Below are 7868 nucleotides of genomic sequence, written 5' to 3'. Positions count from 1 at the left end.
ATAATTATTCCTTCTTTCTTTGTAACATCTACATTCATGTATCTCAGTGGGACAACCACAGCATAGTTTTTAAGGCGCTGGTGCGACTAAGGCGTTTGAGGGCCTGTCGGAGCGCCTTAGCAATAAGGCGGACATAAAGCGTCGCCTTATTGACTAAAGCGTTCTTGTGTACTTTTTTTTATAAAACCAATCTATTTGACTCAAATACTAGTTAAATCCTATTACTCATATGCTAAATAAATATTAAATGTTTATATTCATACCAATGTAAGATATTCATCAAGAAAACAAATCAATAAAGTGAATAAACTAAGTTCATCATCAATCATCAATCATGAATCATCAATATTCAATCATGAATCATCAATATTCAATCATCAATCATCTTAACATATTAACATATAATATAAATACATAATTATGAAACAAAATTATAAATATAAAGAAAAGAAGACATAAAATATACAAGTATTTATTATACTTACCTCTATGATGCCATAATGAGTGCCTAAGCCCTAAGGTCATCCACTATATTTCTACTCCTGTCAAAGAAGTAATTAAGAACTTAGAATTAAAATACATCGAAAGTAAAAATCGAGATGCCAAATTAAATGGATGAGAAGTGACTAACCTAGGGATTCTTAATCATTCTAAAAAACTTTAAACTTCAATGAAGCTAAAACATAAAATAAACTAAAATGCTAAGAATTTAGTAAACAAAGAAAGTCAAATACTTAAAAGTTCAAAGACTCAAAAAACTTTAAAGTTTAAAGACTCAAAATACGTCAAAGTTCTAAGACTCAAAGACTTTCAATCCAAATCAGTAATTAAATTAAAATCTTCTTCTTCAACTGCATTTTGTTGCTGGCTTGCATCATCTGGAGCTATGCCATAATCATCCTCAATGTTTTCATCATCACGAATATCCTCTTCACTCATCTCATCCACTTCTTCATCTGACAAATCCTCAAGCTCAACCCTCCTACCACGCCGGGTATAGCAAAGATTGGTTCCACTGGTAGATGCTGGAGCCCTCCTTGGTCTATTATGGCCTTGGTATGATGAAGATGCTCCAAGTGCTCTATCAACATCTCTCCAAGTGATATCATTCTCAGGATGCACTAATTCATCCTCTGATTCACCAATCATCCACTCACTACTCCAATTAAGATCATCGAGCAACAATGGATTGTAGTTTCTACATTGTTCTTTTCTTTCTTGGAACCTTGCTTGAAGTCGGCGATTATATTGAATGTAGACAAGATCATTTAACCGCTGATGCTCTAACATATTCCTCTTCTTGGTGTGAATCTGAAAAACATTAATAATATGAAGTTATCTACTTTTCTTCAATAAAACCATATTAAGTGAAGTACATGTACTATTGTAATCAGAACTCAATAGTCAATACTCACAAATTCAAATGTGCTCCAATTGCGCTCACAACCAGAAGATGAGCAACAAAGACCAAGTATGCGCAATGCAAGCTTTGAAAGGTCAGGAGCAGTACTTCCATGTCGAGACCACCAAGAGACTATAAATATATAATATAAAAAAATAGGTTAAGTAAAAAATCAACATTTTAAGTTCTAAACTAATTAGAACTTTAAAAGGAAATATACGTACTAGGATTCAACTTGTCCCTTTGTCTAATCGCCATGTCCTTTGCAAAACTTCCTTGAACAGTGGTATACTTGTCAACCTGGACAATGATCTTATCTTGCAAGGTCTCATCAGGCACCAACCTTACAAGAACATCATTGAAGGCATCACTTGCTTTTTGAGCTAAGTCCAACTCATTATCAGGATTATCTGCTATTGCCTTAAAGAACTTGTTTGGATTGAGGAAAAAGGCAGCTAAATATATTGATCCATTCATCATAGTCTCACAACGGTGATCAACAATCGCTATGATTTTCTTCCATTTCCTTTCATCATCTCCAAAATTTTTTTTGATGTTCTTCCTTGCCACTTGTATTGCCATATATACTTCAGGCATAGCAGGCAACTCATCACCATCTACAATCCTCAAGAGTTGAAGAAGAGGCTGTGATGCTCTTATACAATCCATCACACCATTCCAGAATGTTGTAGCAAACACAGTCTCAGAAGCATTCTTCCCTGCCTTTGTAGATGCAAGCTTAGAACGGGACCATTCATCATCAACAAATAATTTTTTCAGAGATTCTCTGTGCTTGTATAAGCTCTGGAGTGTTAAAAAGGAAGAGGCAAATCTAGTCACTCCAGCCCTCACTAAGTCTCCTCCTGTTTTTGGCCTCATGGCTTCAAGAAGACGAGTGTGCCTGTAGATGAATGCAGTCAATTTCCTGCCCTTCGATATAACAGACATGTAAGAGCGTAATTTGCCTACTTCCTCCATCATAAGGTCTATGCAATGAGCTACACATGGACTCCAAAATAACCTCTTCCTTTTCTCCATTAGTAGTCGACCCGCTGCAACATAGTTGGCAGCATTATCAGAGACTACTTGAACCACATTATCTTCACCAATCTCTTCAACCTTGCTATCAAGTAGCTTAAATAACATTTCAGCTGTTTGTGATTAGCTAGATGCATCCACAGACTCCAAAAAAAAAGTCCCCTCCGGACAATTGACAAGAAAATTAATTAGGTGCCTTCCTCTCTTGTCTGTCCACCCATCTGACATGAGTGTGCACCCATGTTTCCTCCAATATCCTTGACACTTCACCTTTAACTCATCAATTTTATCCTTTTCAGACTTCAATAGAGGCCCCCTATAGTCATGAATTGAAGGGGGCTTGAAACCTGGTCCATATTGACCAATTGCCTCTACCAATTCCTCAAAACTCCTCAACTTTAAAGCATTAAATGGAACACCACTCTCATAAGCCCACCTTGCAAAATAAGAACGAAGTTTATCTCTTTCTTCTTCTCCTCTTACTCGGTTCTCCATTGTTGTTTGATATGAACCTTTATCCCTCCTTTCTACAACCACTTCTTCAGGAGTCCTCCTCACATGCTTATCCATGGGACCCCTTACTTGTTGTTTGGATTGTGTTTGAATGATAGCTTTATTTCTTCTTGAAGTTGTCCCAGAGCTAGGGATAGGAAATGAGACCCCCAAATCAGATACTATATTATGTTGTGAACGGGTTACTTCTGTAGGTCCATCACTAACATCCAAATCATCCAAACAATCAAAGTTCCTCTTCCTCTGGTTCTTCAATATTGCATCTCTCATCTCTTTAGCAATTGCTTCAGTTGTTTTCACACACTTGGCTACATCTCCATAGCCACCAATAAGATGTTGCTTCAATCGTTTTATTCCTCCCCTGACATCCTTCCCACAAAGGGTACATTTAATCCAATTTCTGTCAGATACGTCAGGCCAATACCCATATTTCCATCCAGGATCATTTGACTTAGCTCTCCTTTTCGGATCCTTGCTTGGATCAATCGTTGATTGTGCAGTAGCAGCTGTACTTGTATTTTCACCCCCACTGCTACCACCAATTGTTTCCATAGATAAGTGGAACCTGAACCTACACTTATCAACCAACCAATCATCTTTGTCACCATAGGAAGAAAAAAAAAAACTAATCATACGCAGAAGGAACAAGCAGGGAGAAGAAAGAAGAAGAAAGAAAAAAAAAAAATTAACTTATAATGTTACAAACCAGCCAACAGTCACAGGAAGAAAAAAAAAAAAACATACGCAGAAGGAAGAAGCAGGGAGAAGAAAGAAGAAAAGAGAAAAAAAAAAATCAAAAAAATCACTTTGCTGTAGCAGCAAACAGTCACAGGAAGAAAAAAAAATTCATGCGCAGAAAGAAGAAAAGAGAAAACTATGCATGCCAAAAAAAAAAAAAAAAAAAAACTTCACTTACAAAGTTACAAGTTACAACAGCAGCCAACGGCCCAACACAGTCACAGAAAGAAAAAAATATATATATATATACGCAGAAGCAACAAGCAGGGAGAAGAAAGAAGAAGAAAGAAAAAAAAAAATAAATAAATAACTTACAAAGAGCTGCCGGCGAAGGAGATGACGCCGAAGTCTGTCGAAGCCTCGAAGGAGTCGCCGGATGTCACCGAAGGCTCGCCGAAGGTTGTCGAAGGCCGTCGAAGGAGAAGGAGATGCCGCCGATGGCTGTCGAAGTCTGTCGAAGGCTCACCGAAGGCTGTCGAAGTCTGTCGAAGGCTCGCCGAAGCTGTCGAAGAAGATGGAGATGCCGCCGGATGTCGCCGGTTGTCGCCGAAGTCTGTCGGAGGAGAAGAGAAGTCGCCGGATGATGATCGTCGCCTCGTCGGAGGAGAAGAGAAGTCGCCGGATGATGATCGCCGTTGGGGCTTTGGGGTTTTGAGTTTTGGAGGCAAATGACTCAGAGAGAATGAGAGAGAGAGAATGAGAGAGGCACGCGGTTTTCAATTTTTGATTGGGTTTTTTTTTTTTTTTTTATGGAAAGGGTTTTTAGTTTTTATATGATTTTTGATCCAATGCATCACATGTGCATCAGATTTTATACACGTCCCAATAATAATATGTAATTTGGAATCTTTAGAAAAACAATTTTTATTTTTATTTTTAAATAGCCAGTACATAAGGCGACCGCCTTGTACACTAAGGCGCTATAAGGCGACGCCTTCGACGCCTTTCAGCGCTTTAGTGTAAAAAGCGGTCGCCTTTCGTGCTACTCCTGAGTCGGCTGCTTGCCTTACCTCTACTGGACCGCACCAGCGCCTTACCAGCGCCTTAAAAACTATGATATGGACCTCCCACCTTGACTACCACTCCATTGTTAGGGAAGCTTGGGCTAAGCCCATCCAAGCCTTCTCTTCTCCTCTCCTCTTATTGTCGTGGCTAGAAGGTTGAAGAATGTTAAGATTTCCCTCAAGGCATGGAATACTAACTCCTTTGGGAATATTTCATCTCAAGTTAATGATTGCAGGAACAAGCTCTCCTCCATTTAGATTCAGCTGTAGTCCGATCCCCTCAATCTTTATTTGGCAAATGAAGAAAAGACTGAGGCGGCTAACCTCACTTCCCTCCTTGCTCAAGAAGAGAGTTTCATGAGACAGAAATCCAGGATTAATTGGTTAGAGCTTAGGGATTCAAACATTGCCTACTTTCACAGATCGGTGAAAGCAAGAAATAATCTCAACTCCATCACCAAGCTGACTACCTTAGATGGCAATCAAGTGTACAAAGTGGATGGGATAAAAGGTGTTGCTGTTGATTTCTTCAAGAACCAGTTTAGGAAGGCTCTAGCCCCTCCCCCCTTCATTCCTGCAGGTCTCTTAAACAAGTTCATCCCTGACAGCTTATCAAGTCCTCTTATAGCCATCCTCACTGAGGAAGAGATCACTTCGGCCATCCTCTCCCACAAGGCAAGCAAAGCCCCGGGTCTTGACAGATTTAGCATGGGATTTTTTTCCACTTCTTGGAATCTCATCAAATAAGACATGATAAAAGCAGTCAAAAGCTTCTTCTTCAACCTAGCCAAATTAAAGGGGTCAGTCACACTTTTCTTTACCTCATTCCGAAGAAAGAGGGAGCGGATGAGATGAAGGATTTTAAGCCTATTTCTCTATGTAATCTCCTCTACAAATTTATTGCCCAAATCCTTGCTAATAGAATCAAGCTTGTGGTTGACTCCCTTGTTAGCAACAATCAATCGGCCTTCATCTCGGGGAGAAGTATTGGGGATAATATTCTCCTTCGTCATGAAATTGTTAGAGGGTTTGACAGAAAAGCTCACTCCTCAGCTGCCCTTATGAAGCTAGACATACACAAGGCCTCTGATTCTCTGAGATGGGATTTCATTGTTGTGGTCTTCAGCACCATGGGCTTCCCCCCAGTTTTCACTAATTGGATTTATCAATGCATTGCTTCCCCACAATTCTCAGTGCTGGTGAATGGAAGTCCAGCTAGCTACTTCCCTTCTTCAGTGGGTATTAGGCAGGGATGCCCCCGTCTCTCCATACATCTTCTGTCTAGCCATGGAAGCCCTTTCCAGAAGTTTGCAAGTGGCTACTGACATGCATTTCATCTCTGTTATCCCTAAGTGCAAGGCTATGAAGCTCACTCACCTTGCTTTTTCTGATGCCTTGATGATTTTTTCCAAGTTGATCCCACTTCCCTTGGTAACATCATGGTATTTTTGTCTCTGTTTGCTGCAATGTCTAGGCTCCATATCAATCCGGCAAAATCTCTCATCTTCTTAGCTGGCATCTCTGACTCTGCCAAAGCTTCCCCGCTGGAGCAAACTGGTTTCACCATTGGGTACCTTATAGTGAAGTACCTTGGACTCCCTCTCATTCCAGCCAGGCTCTCTGCCCATCATTGTACTCCTATGCTTGACCTTATTAGGAAGCACCTCCAGCTCTTCTATCCTTTGCGGGTCGCCTTGAGCTCATTAGATCAGTTCTCCAAGCTCTTACATTTATTGGTCGGGTATTTATCGCTTACCGAAGTCCATCATTTCCAAGTTGGAGTCCATTTTTGCTTTTTTCCTTTGAAAAGGAACTGAGTGCTCTAGATTTTTTTGTCCTATCACCTGGGCTGCAGTCTACCTTCCTAAAGCTGAAGGGGGGCTTGGGTTGAGAAGGATCAAGGATGTTAATCTGGTTGGTATCATCAAGTTGGCTTGGAAGATCATCTCTAAGAAGAAGAGTATATGGGTTGAATGGGTTTACTCAAATCCCTTTAGATTGGATTGTTTTTGGATTGTAAAAATTCCTGCAGATGCCTCTTGGGTGTGGCGTAAAATCATTACTATCTGGCCCTCTATATCTTCAGCTTGCTCTTTCCAGATTGGCAATGGAGCCAATACTTATCTTTGGCTTGACCCTTGGCACCCCAATGGAATTCTTTACCACACTATGAGCGCTAGAAGAATCTATAACTCAGGCCTCTCCAAGTTGGCCCTTGGGTCTGATATTCTATCTTTAGGCAACTGGTCCACCCTGGATCATTCTTTGATTCCTCTTGCGGATATATGGAACTCTTTGCCGATCATCCCAATATCCAGCCAATATAGCCCGGACACTACTCTATGAATGCCCTCCTCTTCTAAGCTCTTCTCTTCCAAGGCTGCTTGGGAGTTAGTCAGGATTCGGGGGCCCAGCTTCTCTATGGCATCGTCTCATATGGTTCAAGCATCACATCCCCCGCCAGAGTTTCATGGCTTGGAGATTGTTTACTAACTCCTTGCCTACGAATCATTTTCTTATGCAGAGAGGCATTCAAGTTGATCCTATGTGTATCCTCTGTGGCAATGAAATGGAGACTATCGAGCACCTCTTCTTTGCTTGTACCATCTCTTCTTCCATCTGGAAAGGGATCCTTACCAAATGCTGGCTAGACAACAGAAGAGTTCTTCCCTTTGAAAGCGAGTGGATTTGGCTGGACATGACTTTTCAGGGAAAGTCTATCTGTGATATTGTAGGAAGGTTGGCCTTCTGCACTACAATAAACTAGATCTAGATGGAAAGAAATCATCGGAAATGGACCTCCAGCTCTCGCCCGCTTGAGAAGATTTGGGGCTCCATCTTCTTTGATGTCAAAGCAAAAATCTCTCGGAATTCTACCAATTTTAATCCCTCCCCTCGAAATTGTCATATTGTAAATTCCAGGGAGTTCCCTAGCTCCATCATCAAAAATTGTAATTCCCTATGAGTTAGTTCTAATTTCTTCCCCCTCCCCTTTTTAGGGGCTGTAATCTTTCTTTCTTTGCTTGGTAATGAATTATTTATTCATAAAAGAAAAAATATTCTCATTATTTCACCAAAGGTCCTATTATCCACAATTCACCATAATTTAAAATTTAAATCTTCACAATTGCAGATATCATGTTTTAACCTTCATATGCTTTCTTCTCATACTC

Source organism: Macadamia integrifolia, chromosome 9 (assembly GCF_013358625.1).
Source record: "Macadamia integrifolia cultivar HAES 741 chromosome 9, SCU_Mint_v3, whole genome shotgun sequence".
Taxonomy (NCBI): Eukaryota; Viridiplantae; Streptophyta; class Magnoliopsida; order Proteales; family Proteaceae; genus Macadamia; species Macadamia integrifolia.
The sequence above is the reverse complement of the archived record's forward strand: the minus strand, read 5'-3'. Positions refer to the sequence as shown.